This window comes from Mytilus galloprovincialis, chromosome 3 (assembly GCF_965363235.1).
Source record: "Mytilus galloprovincialis chromosome 3, xbMytGall1.hap1.1, whole genome shotgun sequence".
Lineage (NCBI taxonomy): Eukaryota > Metazoa > Mollusca > Bivalvia > Mytilida > Mytilidae > Mytilus > Mytilus galloprovincialis.
The window spans coordinates 34649417-34666226 of record NC_134840.1 but is presented as its reverse complement, the minus strand read 5'-3'; the positions used below and the strand labels follow the sequence as shown (position 1 = coordinate 34666226).

Genomic DNA, 16810 nt, shown 5'->3' with positions numbered 1-16810 from the left:
AAGTTCATAATAGATTATCATTGAATGGCATTTTCTTGTCTTATTTTTGACCTATTTTGTACATTCTGTTTATCATAAATGTATCACTTTCATTTAGAATAGGTTTCGAAAAGTGTTAAGCGTAAAACATAGTGACCGTTAATCTAAATAAATAAAATATATTTCAAAAGGTTTCTCATATCTTTAAAAATGCTATCGATACTCATAGATCTAGAACATTACATATGGTATACTAATATGATTCATTGTCATTGAAGATATCATTGAAGATATCATGTTGGATTCTTGTCTATTTATCATGTTCATTGTAGTTGGACTGCAGTCAATTTATGGAATACCTGATGCCTCTTTTTCAATATTTAAATAAAGAGAATCCTTAACTAAAGAGTTTATTTTGAGAGACTATTAATTCAGTTTAAAGCTGTTGTAAGCAACAAAAGTTCAAAACAAAGTAGTCTTGATTAAAGTGACACCATCAAAATTCAAACTTGATCTGTATTTTGTGGTTATAACCATTGTGTATAGGTTTCAGTACATTTGGTTGAGGCAAACTAAAGTTAAAGACCTGAAACCAACTTTGAGACGTAAAGACGAACAGACAAGAATAAAACTGAATACCCTCTCTGCTACAGTGGGGGCATAAAAATTATGAGAAACTAATTTTGGAGCGGCATGCGGACCAATAATTTGTGGAAGTGGTAATTTTATTTTTTCATTGTAAGTCAACTTCTCAAAAACAAAAAGGGAAAAATCCAATTCATTCATATCCCAATCTGTTTCTGGTATCAACTTGAAGCAGTTATATCATATAAAAGTTATCTTGTTCGGCTCATTGGCAGTAAGTACAATCAAGAGTACATATTTGACACTTATATTTATAAAGCAAACAAGTTTTAGAACTGTCCTTTTAATCTTTATGTTTGGGATGAATATAATAGTTTTTCAAAAGTATGTTGAATTTTAAACAAGCACATTTTTTAACATATCTCACCTTTCCTCAATTTTCATGATTTTCATCATTTAAATATTAATTCCATGCATAAAATTACCTTCTTTGAAAAGCGTTGCAGAGCTAAACTTATCCTCAATGATAACTGTATATGTTCCAACATCTTGTAGGTTTGCCTTTTCAATTTTAAGAGAATGAATATTCGCTTCTGACTGACAAACATATGACATGTCTGAAGTCTGAATCTGTTTGCCATCTTTCAGCCATGTTGCTCGACTTTTTTTCTTAGACACTGTACATTCAAACAATACAGAATTTGATTCTTCAAATTTGATGTTCTTTAACTCCTCAGTAATCTTCAGTTCTGCAAAATAACAATTCATAAAAGATTGCTATGTTATTGCAAAATGTCAACCACCACTGCGCAAAAAGGGAAAAAATACAGAATTGTGTACACAGTATACATGTACATTCTTAAGAGTATATCAAGCTTTTGTATTTTTTCCTGTTATTCAACTGGCAAAACAATGTGTCTTTATGTCATAACAGTCTCATAACTTTGGACGATTTGAAAAGATTGTACATTATAGTCAAATACACATAATCATGATATAAACAGCAAACAACTCTACCAAGCTAACTGCAATACAGCCTCAGAGGCATTGTGGCTTTTTGCAAAGTGTTCCCCAACTTACTGGCCTTGAATGTAGTATGAATATACAGGTTTAATGATTACAATATAATATAACCATGTTCTAGCAAGGATTTGAAAAGGGCAGGGTGCAAGTCAGAAAAAGGGCAATTTTAAACGTAAATGTCATTGAAAAAAGGGCAATTTTACGCATAAATGTCACTGAAAAAAGCAATTTTACAAGTCTATTTTTTAAGCCTCATTACTAATTAGCACATAACTTGTATTATGCATTCTTGTAAATTCAAGTTTCAGTTAAAATTGAGTAATATGTTTCAGTACTTTTGGCACAATTTTATATGGTTGATTTCATTAATCTATGGTCATGATGCTGAGACCCTTTTAGGAAGCTGTTTCCTTCATATTATATAGTTGCTGTTTCAATACTAGTTTCACAAAGTGTGTAAACAGAAATCGTGAATATTTTATACTTCATTGTACTTGATAGATCAGTTAATGGAAGTAGAGATGCAAATTATAATTTTCAAAATATTTATTTTTAAAGTGTATTCAAGTGAAAATAATTTACACGAATATTCTAAAAGAGGGACAAAAGATACCAGAGGGACATTCAAACTCACAAATTGAAAACAAACTGACAACTCCTTGGCTAAAAATGAAAAAGACAAACAGACAAACAACAGTACACATGACACAACATAGAAAACTAAAGAATAAGCAACACAAACCCCACCAAAAACTACGGGTGATCTCAGGTGCTCCAGAAGGGTAAGCAGATCCTGCTCCACATGTGGCACCCGTCATGTTGCTTATGAGATAACAAATCCGGTAAATAGTCTAATTCGGTAGGTCACATTCATTCACTAATATGCATTTGCATTAAATCAGTTTTATATATTTAATCCTTTTACGAAAAGAAACATAAATTTAAGGAATATATTGTGAAATGTGATATATAAGGGGAAGTAACTCATTTTCTTAATATACACAAATTATGTATGACCTAAAGCTTTAAGTAATTGGTGTTAATTAACAATGTGTTTGACACCAAAGCTGTCAGGAGAAGCCATGCACTTAATGGGTTACTTAATTTTACAGTTTGCACCAGTAGTTGAACTTCCTGTTCATGGAAGAATTACGAATTTACCGGTATTTCAAAGGCAGAAATTGCTGATTTTTCAGCGATTAAAATGGCAAGTCACCCGAGGGACGGCAAAAAAAACCATGGGCGTCAATAAAAAAGAGGGCGGGTGCTGCGCCCTGTTCAAACTTTGTAGCTAGAACACTGAGTCAACTCTTGTTACTAATAAACTGTTATCACAGAGATATGTCTCACTTTTTGATTATTTTGATTATGCAAATGTTGACATTAACATAGCAATACTTAAGATGTTACATAAGTTAGTCAAATACAAAGTCAATGAACCATGACTGAGGTACATGGGTGAACAATCTCCATGTTAATGAGATGTGCCAATGCTAATAGTAATACAACTGCATACCAAATATCTTTGACTTATTATAAGTCATTAACTTTAAACAAACCTAAACAAAAACATTAACTTGTAAACCATTCTGACCGACTTATGAAATGCAACAATAGATTATTCTTTTTAATTCTCATTTTCAATATGCATTTTTTTGTAAAAAAACTTATGAACAGAAAGTTCTTTCATAACTTTAATGTTAAACTGTCTGTAAAAAACACCAAATATTTTTGTCAGAAAGGTCAACAAATACTGTTCAGCATGTTTTAAGTTCTGTTTTGCACTTTCTGATTTTGCTGTTGTTCCTACCAAAACTGTTACAATGGGTTTTGGTAATTATGCGGTTGAAACTTTCAGTTAATGGTAAACATTTATGGCATAAATCTGTGCAAAATGACATTCAGCAATTTGATTAGAAGTTGATGTTGCATTGACACTAAATGTTGATATGGTCATTGATGGTCTTCAACAAATCTCATCAACTGGCATCATTATCGGAAGGACAGTAAGACAAGTATTTGACGTCAAATTGTCTGGTTGCAACATGTTCACATTTTCCTGTTTGTAGTATTCTAGTGTGTTGAATCAGTTTTTAGGTGTAATACCACCATTGATTTTCCCCTATTAGTCTTTGTTAAATTTGCACTTTTCAAAAAAATGTGGAGAATTTATCTTTGTTTCAAATAAAGAAATACTTGGCATGAGTAAAGTTTTATCCTGTCCACTACTATAGAAAAAAATTCACATAACATTTCATTGCATATAAGAAAATAACCATCATTGGAAGTTAACCAATCAAATTTCTCCCGTTATTTTATCTGTGTACAAGGTTTAGTCACCATGTAACCTCAAGATTACAAAATTTTCATTAGAAATCCTAAGTAAAATAAATGGTGTTTTGAAATACCCAAGACATATGTTTATGACACAGAAATGTTTTTACTGCAATAAAATGTAGGATAAATTACCTACAACTGTCAAATTCAAGGGAATATTTTTTTCTACCTACTTTCGTATAAAACCAGATGTGACGTGTAGCCAAGGATTGAAAGAACTGTTTCACAAAGAAAAAAAAATGAAAAAATCTTTTAATTCGAAATTCCGCTTTCTGAAATTTGTGCAATCCCAATAATCTTGTAAGTACAATAACCACAGGTAAGTCAGATGTTGATTTTTTAGAAAGAGAAAGAAGATTGATAAGCATGAATAGTAGTTGTATGAGGATCGAGCATGATTTGGTAAAATAAATCTACAAAATGAGTGTTGTGTTTTTAAAGTCAGTCAGTATATCTAAAAGTTTCAGAGTCAATGAACAATGAAGAGGGGGTAGAGCTATATAATCTCCATGCAAACAATACTAAAATTCTTAAAAATTTCTATACCAAATACCATTGACCCTTCATTAATTTTTCATCTTAAACCATACCTGTCAACCTATGACAATGAAAATGCGTGTCATGAGACTCATGACCCTCATTGAAAAATGACATCTCATAACACATACAAACATTTTTTGAGATTTGTGTTACACTGCCTTAATTTCTTTTCATATTCATTCCATGACATACAATGTGCCATTTAGTTTTTTTTCTGTACAAATTGAAGTTTTGAAAATCATTTTTTCTTAATTGCTATTTAGAGTATTAGATGAAAAGATGAAAAAGGTAATTTAAATAAAAACATATTTTTTAATTGTTCTAAGGTAGAAAATAAGAAAAAGTATTATTCTGCTATGTTTTAACAATCAATTCATTTTAGATTTAATCTTTAAAAAAAACAACATTAGTTTAAAGAGTAAGGTGAAAAAAAAGGGGAAGTAATTTAAATTGTTTTTAAAACAACTTTGAAATACACACATTATTTAAGACCTGCAGCTAAGGTAATGAGTGTTAATTAACAGTGTGTTACACCAAAGTTGTCAAATGTAGCCATGCACTGAAATGGGTCACCAATTTGAGTTTACACAGCTAGCTGAACTTCTTGTCAAGAGAGAATTACAAATAAGCCGGTATTTCAATGGAAAATCACTTATGAAATCAATCTGATGGCTTAGGAATCCAGCTGAAAACGGGTCATTTTCAGAATTCCTTGGTTATTTCACTATTCAGCGGGTATCAAGGATGACCCCTCAGATTTGTGAAAATCTCGAGTCAGTTGACAGGTATGCTTTAACCGATTTAATTACAAACTAATACATATGAATTAAGCAAAAGTTTCAAAGTCAATAGACCATGACTGAAGGGGTGGGGTCAAATTATAAGATTAATAGAATGAAAAATGAGAAAAGCCCTGAATCGGATGGATATACAAATGAATTCCTAAAATGTTTTTGGATTGATATAGGTAAATTCATACATAGATCAATTAAATATGGCTATAATCAAGGGGAAATGTCTATTACGGTACCCAAAAACAAGGTATTATAACTTCCATACCAAAAGGTGACAAACCAAAACAATACATGGAGAATTGGAGGACAATCAGTCTTTTAAATAATATTTATAAATTAGCATCAAGTTGCATTGCAGAAAGGATACAGTCTGAGTTTTAACAATCTTAATTAATAATGACCAGACAGGATTTGTACCTGGTAGATTTATTGGTGAAAACACCAGACTAATACGATTTACTACACTACACTGAAGACAATCTTGAGTGCACACGCTGAAATGTCTCGCCTTCTTTACTAATCATTGATATTATGTTGATAGACCTAAATATAAAGCTTTATTACAACTGTCACATAAACTCAACATTAACCAAAGAAAACGAAACATTGATCAATGAACCATAAAATGAGGTCAAGGTCAGATGAACCATGCCAGGCAGACATGTACAGCTAACAATTTTTCAATACAACAAATATAGTTGACTTATTGCTTATAAATTAAGAAAAACAGACCAAAACACAAACACTTAACACTTAGCAATGGACCGTGAAAATGAGGTCAAGGTCAAATAAAACCTGCGTAACAGACATATATATCATAAAATATTTCCATACACCAAATATAGTTGACTAATGCATAAAGTATTAGAAAAATAGACCAAAACTCAAAAACTTAACTTTGACCACTGAACCATGAAAATGAGGTCAAGGTCAGATGACACCTGTCAGCTAGACATGTACACCTTACAATCATTCCATACACCAAATATAGTAGACCTATTGCATATAGTATAAGAAAAACAGACCAAAACACAAAAACTTAACTATAACCACTGAACCATGAAAATGAGGTCAAGGTCAGATGACACCTGCCAGTTGGACATGTACACCTTACAGTCCTTCCATACACCCAATATACTAAACCTATTGCTTAAAGTATCTGAGATATGGACTTGACCACCAAAACTTAACCTTGTTCACTGATCCATGAAATGAGGTCGAGGTCAAGTGAAAACTGTCTGACAGGCATGAGGACCTTGCAAGGTACGCACATACCAAATATAGTTATCCATTTACTTATAATAAGAGAGAATTTAACATTATAAAAAATCTTAACTTTTTTTTCAAGTAGTCACTGAACCATGAAAATGAGGTCAAGGACATTGGACATGTGACTGACGGAAAGATCGTAACATGAGGCATCTATATACAAAGTATGAAGCATCCAGGTCTTCTACCTTCTAAAATATAAAGCTTTTAAGAAGTTAGCTAACGCCGCCGCCGCCGCCGGATCACTATCCCTATGTCGAGCTTTCTGCAACAAAAGTTGCAGGCTTGACAAAAATGATATCCCAGGCATTCTCCTCCTCATTGACTTTGAAAAAGCTTTTGATACAATATCCTGGATTTTCATAGAACAAGTTCTTGATTTTTTCAACTTTGGAAATTCCATAAAACATTGGGTCAAAACTTTTTTTACAAATACCAAATCAGCAATAACGCAGAATAATTTTCTATCAGATTTTTTTACAACTGAAAGAGGTTGCAGACAAGGGGATCCTCTATCCCCTTACGTTTTCTTGTTATGTGGCGAAATTTTAGGAATATTGTTACGCACCGGTGATTTGAATGGTGATATTTTTACTGTGGTCTCTGTTCCACACTTGATCGATACACGCAGATGTCCGTTGTTGTGTTCGGATTCGTATTTTACAGAAGAAATAGCTGACTTTGACCTTATATTATATGCTGACTTTTTTAAATCTTTATATTGACTTTATTTGTGTGTAATTGTTCATTTTGTATTTGTTTATACTTAGTTTCAGTATAACGCGCCAAATGTAACGTTACATGTTCTTGTTTATGAATAACTTGTGTATTACGTCACACGTTGTATAAAATACGAAACGCATGTTCTTACGTTGAGATTCTCTCCAAAAACCTCCGTGCAGTTAGTAGTTTCTCTTAAACTAGAATTTGATGCACCAAGTAAGAGCACTTGGTGATAATGCAGTGCACCAAGTAGATTTGCTGCACAAAGTAAAATTGCTTTGTGAAAATATTTAATGCTGATGTACTGTTTGCTCGGGTAAATAGCTAACCATGCAACGAGTACGCAGAGTATTTGAATACACTTTGTGTTAACTTTTCTTTACTTATTGCCAGTTGTGTGGGACTTTTTCTGTCATTTTATATAAATTATGTTCCAAACTATTTGTGTCATTTATACTCTAAATGAAAAATAATCTTATTCAGATTGTCTCATACAACTGCCAAGGACTTAATTCAATTGAAAAGCGAAGAGATGTTTTAGACTATCTAAGAGCAAAAGATTGTAGCATGTATTGTCTTCAAGATACACACTTTTCTGAAAAAGATGAACAATTTGTTAAGAATCAATGGGGTGGAGAATGTGTCTTTAGTTCCTTTTCTTCAAATCAAAGAGGAGTGGCCATTTTATTTAATAATAATTTTGAATATAAGATTTTACACAGTAAAAAAGATCAAAATGGTAATCTATTATGATTGAATATTAAAATTGAAGATAGCAATATTACTTTAATTACATTATATGGTCCAAATAGTGACAGCCCTGATTTTTATGATAAAGTTAGTGAAATAATTAAATAATTTGATAATCATACCGTCATTGTGACAGGAAATCATAACTTAGTGCAAAATCAAGACCTTGATACTTTTAATTACTTAAATATAATTAATCCAAAAGCCAAGGAAAAAGTTTTAGATATAAAGGAAATTTACAACTTAACTGATCCCTTTAGAGAACTAAATCCAGAAAGTAAAAGATATACTTGGAGGAAACCAAACCCTATAAAACAGGCCAGACTCGATTTTTTTTTAGTTTCACATAGCTTTTATCCAAATGAAGACTCACTACATGACTTAAAGATACAAAATTCCCTTGCGAAAATGGTGCAGGATATCTCAGGATAATCTTGAGAAAAATCACAGGGCAATCTTGAGATATCTTGATCCTGAGATAGGGTCAAACATGGGACGGTATTGGAACAAGGATATTCCAGGGATATCCAGGGACCATCCAGAACATAAATTTCCTAGTAGAAAATCCTGTGATAATCCTGTGCGCAGGATTCTCAGGTCCTGGTCTCAGGAAATTATCCTGATGTCAGGATTTATAGATATGCTTGCATTGAGTTGGCCCTGGGATAATCCTGGTATATCCTGTGAATATCCTGAGAATGTCCTTAGTTCTTACGTTGAGATTCTCTCCAAAAACCTCCATGCAGTTAGTTCTCTTAAACTAGAATTTGCTGCACCAAGTAAGAGCACTTGGTGATAAATTTAATGCAGTGCACCAAGTAGATTTGCTGCACAAAGTAAAATTGCTTGGTGAAAATATTTAATGCTGATGTACTGTTTGCTCGGGTAGATAGCTTACCATGCACCGAGTATGCAGAGTATTTGAATGCAGCGCACCAAGTAGATTTCCCCGAGCTGCACCAAGTAATGCAGTGCACCAAGTAGGAGTACTTGGTGATAATATTTAATGCACCGAATATGCTGAGTATTTGAATGCAGTGCACTAAGTAGATTTTAATGCACCAAGTATGCAGAGAATTTAAATGCCGTGCACCAAGTAGATCTTCTTGCACCAAGCAATTGTTTTATTAAAATTAGTGCAAGTAATGCACCTTGCCGTATTACTTATTGTATATAATTATTAACGTATTTTGTTTAAATAGAAATAATACAATTAACGAACTTCCATTATGATTTTTATTATTACTTCCTTCACCGGAGGCCCACAAAAGTAACTACGGGTGTATATTCTGACCAGAAAACCCCGGAACGTTACAATATTACTTTGAAAAAACGAAAATATAAAAGGTATTACTATTGAAGACTCAGAATTTTTGATATCACAATATGCTGATGACACCACACTTATCTTAGATGGTTCACCAGAATCCTTAGATGCATCACTTTGTGTTTTAGAACTATATGCTGAATGGTCTGGTCTCAAGATGAATTTAGAGAAAACAAAGGTAGTCTGGATTGGGAAAAGGAAATATAGCCAAGATACAATGTGTGTAAAGTGGGGATTGGAGTGGGGTTCCAACAGATTTACGCTCTTGGGTATTAGATATTCAGTAGACTTACAAGAAATGGGAACACTAAATTTTGAACCCAAATTTAAAGAGATAGAAAGAACAATGAAAAGCTGGTCTAACAAATACTTATCCCCAATTGGAAAAGGAGAAGGGGCTATAAGGGGCAAAATTGGCCTCAATTTCGAGAATTTTTCAAATTCTACTTATTCGTATGTGTATTGCTTTCTTTTTCCGTTAGACATATTCATTTTATGAAAAAATGTTTTTTTGTAGTTATGACGTCATAATGCCGTGTTTTGACAACACTTCACGTGCATATTTGTTGGCTTTTCACAACTTTTTACTCATTTTCACTAACTTTTTTTACCAGCGCATTCTTGCCCCAACGAAATATTTTGTCAGAGCAATAATACCAACAAAAAGCATCTTATGTTGAAATATTTCAGTGGGGCAAAGCTGCGCTCATACTGAATTTTAATTAAAAACTTGCTCAAAACAGGCATCAAAGTTCCAAAATTGTTCGTCCGTTTTTCATATATACAGTTATCGGACTAAGGTTGACCAGGAACAGTTGTATTTTTTTAACATATTATTTGTCAATGGTTGATAATAATAAAGTTTCATTATAGAAAGTGAATTATAAAGTGTTTTTCTTCATATTAAAGTATAACATAGCCTTTCTTCAAGTACAGCCTAGCCCTTGTCATCTATATTATTTATTGTAAGTGATTACGGAACTGACACACAGAATTTTACTGGTTTCTGTTGTTAAGAAGCTTTTTATAGCGGAATAGAAATCAGTGTATCATTCGTTAAATACTTGATATTAACAGACAGAATTAAAAGAACTTTTAATATATTATAACTTAACACGTAAAAAATTCCACAGCACAGCAGGGGAGTGTTTTTTTGTTCTTTGGTAGTGAGCCAGAAGAGGTCCATTTCTGTTGGGTTTTTTTTTGTTTTGCATTGGGAAGATCTTCTGGCTCTCATCTACCTCTTCCTTTTAAATAGGTGGTTTAGACGGCAGAGGCACAAAACAAAAATGGCGTTGTTTAAAAGTGTGCCTCCCCGTGCTTAAGGTTTATGCTTTATATTATACTAGATTATGAGCCTTCGGCTGTTGTCTGCTCTATGGTCGGGTTGTTGTCGCTTTGACACTTTCCCCTTTTCCTTTCTCAATGTTATTATGAATGTAGATCGATATATTAGAATGTGATCTGTGTTATACATGTTTTTATGGTACGACAGCCTTAGTAGGACATCTCTGTAGGATGATAAGCTAGATGAATATAAGAACTACACAGACAATTACAGTTAAGAGCCAACTATTTGAAATTCTAGGGAAGGGATTTTGATTTATTGGTGTTAAACTCTACTTTCAACACTCATGATTTAGCTAGTGGTCAGTTTAAATCATTAGATGAGGTCTGAAGAAGGAAAGAGGGTATTATTGGTCATTTTAATATGTCGATAAACATGCCTATTTTTCAACTCTTAGCAGGCAACCGTATTCATATACGAAATACTCCTGTCCCCACCCCAACCGAAGTTATTAAATATCAGATGGTTTTCTCTTATTTAACACAACTTTAAATTGATGCTAATTTTTTAAACGCACAGTGACACATATTTCATGCATATTTAGGAAACACGAGATTAAACGTCAGATCTAATATATATATATAATATAAAAACGAAGAGATGTGTGATTATTGATTATATGGCAACTATCCACCGGAGTTCAAATATGAAGTGGATGTAAGCAATTACAGGCAACCGTAATAAGGCCTTCAATAATGACAAAATCTGATACTGTTAAGCCGTTTATAAAAGTCCATGAAAAGTGTGAAACTATTTAAACGAATAAACTAACAGTTTAATTATACATAACAAATCAATTTAAAAAATATCAAAAATGAGTTTAGTTTAAACATATTTATTTATAGTGGATTGGGAAACAAGTTTTTGCAACTTATATTAATCCCTTTCTACTTTGCGAAATCGAGTGCTGCCTTGTAGCGGCATTAGCCTGCTCTTTTTCGAAATCTACAAGGGTGTATTTAACGTGCAAGAGATATGGCTCTCTCATAACATGGGTCAGCCATTTATCTTCCCCGTCCGACGGACTTTCATCGTTTCCTCAAGACCATACTCGCAAATGGTGTCAAGGGAGAGCCGAAAATTAAGTCCCTGAAATCGAACCAGGAACCTTTGTGTTAGTAGTTCGATGCACTAACCAATACACCACGGCTCTCTGTAAAATGACTTGAGACATGAACCAACGACAACCACTAAACTGCAGGCTCCTGACTTGGGACAGGTTCATAAAGAATATGGCAGGGGTTGATATTAAAACGAAGATGTGGTATGATTGCCAATGAGACAATTTCTCACGAGAGACTAAATGACGCAGAAATTAACAGCCATATATCACCATATGCTCTTCAACAATAAACATAATAAAATTGAGAAAGGACATGCGGAATGTGTCTAAGAGACAACATTTCACATACTCAGCTATAAAAGGTCCCGAAATCACTAGAAGAAAACTAACAGCCTAATTAATGTTCAAAATAATGAACGAAAAACAAGTAAGTAACACAGCAACAAACAATAACCACTGACTTATAGGCTCCTCGCCGCTCCTGACTTGGGACAAGCATATAGTTTTTTACATACATAATTTGGCGGGGATAAGCATGTAAGCCGCGGATCCCAACCATCCCCTAACCTAGTACAGTGGTTTAACAGCACAACAGCATGTTTGTGAGCGCTCAACCCTCCGCGAAACTGAAACAGTAGTGTAGCAGTACAATATAAAATCAACCTGCACAAATCAGTTGCAATTAGATTAACTCAAAATTTCGGTCGAGACAAACACAAAAAAAACCCAGCAAACTAGAAATAAGACAATAGAGTATTGAATTAAGAGTATTTGTAATTACTGGTAATGTGTTCAAAACTAATTGCAACTAGTACTGAGATAAATCTTGTTCTCCAAGAATGAAGTATCAATCAGTACACAACCAACTGGTCCAAGGACACAGTTATCGTCCTTTGTTTTTTGTTGTCTATAGTCCCTAGTGTAAACAGTGTATAACTTGCATGTTTTATTTGATACACTTTCCCCAATTTATTTCTTGATATTAAATGCATGAAATATTAAGTAGGGGGATGTATTTACATGTTAAAAAGAATTGGGTGCTGAATCTTTATGTTAAGTAGTGATTTGGTCCAGTTCAAAAATCAAATTTTATCACGTCTGAAGCTGTCAAACTGAATTTTACACCCCTTAACACAGAATTGTCAATATTTTGAGTTAGAGCTGGTAGAAGATTCTATAATTTTGATATTATTTGTCTCACTGGTAGTACACTACACTGTAAAAATCTTTTTGAGAAAGAGCAGGTGCGATTTTTTTAATTTGAATTTATTGTCTAAAAGAAATGCACTACGAAATAACTGTGTTCTCGGGCCAACTGATTTATTTATTACGAAGCGTCTGGTATACCTTGTATACTTACATATAGATCCATATACAATGAAGGTTGTTGAAAAATGGTAGTCTGAAGGTTTTGACCATCAGAATTGTGCATTAGAAATAATAGTTAGGACCAGAAGATGTTCTTCAATGTGCACCATAGAAAATCGATATTTAGAACTTAATTCCAGATATCTTAGCTTTATACAAAAAATTCCAGTTCGGTTACTTTTTAAAAAAATGTATAGATTGAGATGTACTTTTTGATCAGTCATATTCCAGACAAACATTGACGATTTTTCGTGCAGTTTAAGATTATTCTTAAAAATCAAATAGCGGGAGATTAAGCCTGGGTTGTTTAGAAAAATTGAGATATAGGAAAGCACAAAGAAAATTGTAACAAACAGAGCACACTTTTACAGTCATGCATGTCTACGGGACGTATCTTAATTTTCTAAAAAAAAAAAAAAAAAAAAAAAAAAAAGTCATCGAAAACTTAATTTATGTCATCCAACATAACAAAAATCTGCTATATTCGACGTCAATTTTTTTTTATTTTACTCTTCACCAGAAGACATTCTGGAGATGTGCAGAAGAGACCAATACAACACGCCCCAGACGAAAACATCAGTTTCCATTTTGCACTATTAACGTCTGTTTGGTAAAACAAAAATAATTTGGACCATGATATAACCAACAATGATGAAATGGCCATATCATTGATATAAACAATTTAGTTGAATAAGAAGTAAAGAAATGAAAAAAAGGTTCCTACTGTTTATGAATCAAAATGATCAATATAAGTTATTAACTTCAAATAGTTGTTGGGTCAATTTGGTTCAATTCGCCTACACGCTGCGCATTGGGTATGGTGGTGTACGTTTGAGTCCCATCAAATCCAATTGTTTTTCATCGTTTCGTAATTTTTTACATTTGTCGTTTAAAATCACATTATCATGATATTGTAAAGACACTTTAACAACAAAAAATAAAAAAAATGTGCTAACAATATTTCAGTTTTATTAAGGTTGAGCTGGTAATTGTTGAAATGTATAGTTTATGAAATTGCGTTCTTTATTCATATATTATATGTATACTAGTACGTAATATGTCCCACCTTCTTGTGTTTTTATCAGCCGAATACATTAAAGTACAAACAAACTCATTTTTGGATATTCAAGTTAAAAGAAAAATAAATAAGGCCGTTAGTTTTCTCGTTTAATTGTTTTACATTGTCGGGGCCTTTTATAGCTGACTATGCGGTATGGACTTTGCTAATTGTTGGAGGCCGTTTGGTGACCTATAGTTGTTAATGTCTGTGTTATTTTGGTCTCTTGTGGACAGTTGTCTCAATGGCAATCATACCACATCTTCTTTTTTATACAAACAATAACTGTAGATTTTCTCTGGTGAAAAATTTCTTTATTTGGTCATACATAGAACGAATGTTAACTTGTTGTTACCATAGCAACTATTTTATTGATATTAAATAGTTAAACTTTAGATCAGTTTTGTTCTTCATTGTATTAATACAATGGTTCACTAGTAATAATGTATTCACGTCGATTATTTAAGGTGTAATCTATTGTAAAATGTACACAATACATAAAAAAAGGATGAAATACGTAAAAATCTGATATTTAAGCTTAGTCGGCCTACCATTTTTACGACGTCATAACAAGAAAACCGCAAGAGATAACTATAAAATTTTTGGTGTTTTATAAGCTCCATATCATAGAGATTAATTGAAAGAAATATCAATAGATTCTGAAGTGGGGCCAATTTTGCCCCTTATAGCCCCTTCTCCTTTACTTTAATTAAAAGTCTTATAATTTCAAAGCTCAATCACCTATTTCTAACTTTACCAAATCTTAATAATGGATTACTAAATCAATTCATAAAAAAATTATTTGATTTTATTTGGGAAGGTAAACCAGACAAAATTAAAAGAGAAACAATTGCTCAAATATATGAACTGGGTGGACTTAACATGTTAAATTTAAAACAATACATCAAAGGATTAAAACTAACTTATTGGTAGGTCCAAGAACACAAGTAAGAAATCCTTTCTGGCAGGAGGTTTTTAATGCTTGGACTGAACTACAAACAAAAGTAGCTATTAAGAAAGAAAATACGATTTTATCACATCTAATCTTTGGAATAATAAAGAAATTAAAATTGGTAATTAAATCCCTCTGTATAAAAAATGGACTGAAAAGGGTGTCTGGCTAATAAATGATTTAATTGATAATGATGGACATTTAAATGATGATTTTATAAGTTAACTTTCACGTAATAAAAATATATACCCAATCCATGCTACCTCAGATTAAGATTTTCTGTTCTTTTTTAAAATTATTATTAATAATATTATATGTTTATAGAAGGATTCAAAATATCAACTTTATGTACTTGTATCGATTTTGCTGATGTACTATGAACATATTTACTATTGTTAATATATATGTAGTTCTTTGCCAATAAACACAATACAAAAAAAAAATTATTTATACATGTAAACTAAGCAAAATTTTCAAAGTCAATAGACCAGGACTATTTTTAGAAAATTTAAATATAAACCAAAATAAATCATTAAAAAAATCCTCTCCTTACAATTTTTTTAAAACTAATTACCCCAAAAACTCAATCTCGGCCTTCCCCTTGTGTCATAGAACTTTCTTATAATTTCTAAGAGATCCTTACACTTACACACAAGTTTTTGTTGGAAACTATGAAAACTTTACTTTTTGGCCCCTAAATCCTTAACTGTTGATGCCATAACCCCCAAAATCAATTCCAACCTACCTTTTTTGGTATTGATGTCATAGAGATTAATCCATTTTAACTTAGGTTATTGTTTGGAAACAAAATGTGTCTCAGGACGACGCTGGTGCTGATGCTGCTGACAAAGACATCATTTATTTTATGTAGGCAAACAAATGTTTGCGGTTGTATGAAAATTGGGTGTCTTTCACCTAATTTTTACAAAGTTTATTCACACTATTCATGTGACATAAAACATTATAATAATTTCCAGACTAGGGTTTGGTATGGGTATGAAAATACTTTTCTCTTAAATCCTACGATTTCTCATAACTAATAACTTAGTTATTTTTATGATATATTATTATTTAAAGACCTTAAGGCCAATAAGAAAATGCTAAAAGGGGTCCATATATTTGTTCTCTATCTATCCAACCACATTAAAGGTTTTCAGTCTGTCTCTCATTAATGCCAAGTTAGATTTTACATGTGCAGATGATGCTATAGAAGAATGCAGAACACATCAGATAGAACTAAGATGGGACTTAAAAACAAAACATCACATGGATTTTAAAAAAGCCATTTAGAAAATATATACCTTTATAATAGGAACTATTGATGTCATAAACTTACCACTATATTCATGATATTGCTGGTTTAAACACGAAGACATACAACTGGACATTCGTTCAACATATGCATACCCTGAAAAAGAAAGCATTAATCAATTTTAATTCAAACATAGCTTGATTAAAGTCAATTGTGTATCTTAACATAAATGTTTTGTAAGTTTGATTAATCTTTAAATGAATTATTTCAATATTATGCTAGTATCAGTAAATGAAATTGAATATTTTGGACAGGAATAGTGTTGTCTTCAATTTTCTTTCCATTTTCTGATCAATGTGTTTCTGACCTAATTTTTAACAGAAATATTGCTCAATAAATTTTCCTTTTTGCATTCTGACATTTGCTTAGGATATGGTCATGAT

At 32.3% G+C, this 16810-nt stretch overlaps 1 long non-coding RNA gene across 1 annotated transcript; it reads right to left on the bottom strand.

Annotated features, from left to right (window-relative positions):
* Positions 1-1049: 1049 nt before the first annotated feature.
* On the bottom strand, positions 1050-16523 carry LOC143066393 (uncharacterized). The gene is made up of 2 exons (XR_012975595.1): positions 16452-16523; positions 1050-1313 (listed from the first exon to the last, which is right to left on the bottom strand). It is a non-coding gene; the product is annotated as an uncharacterized LOC143066393 (long non-coding RNA).
* Positions 16524-16810: the final 287 nt, after the last annotated feature.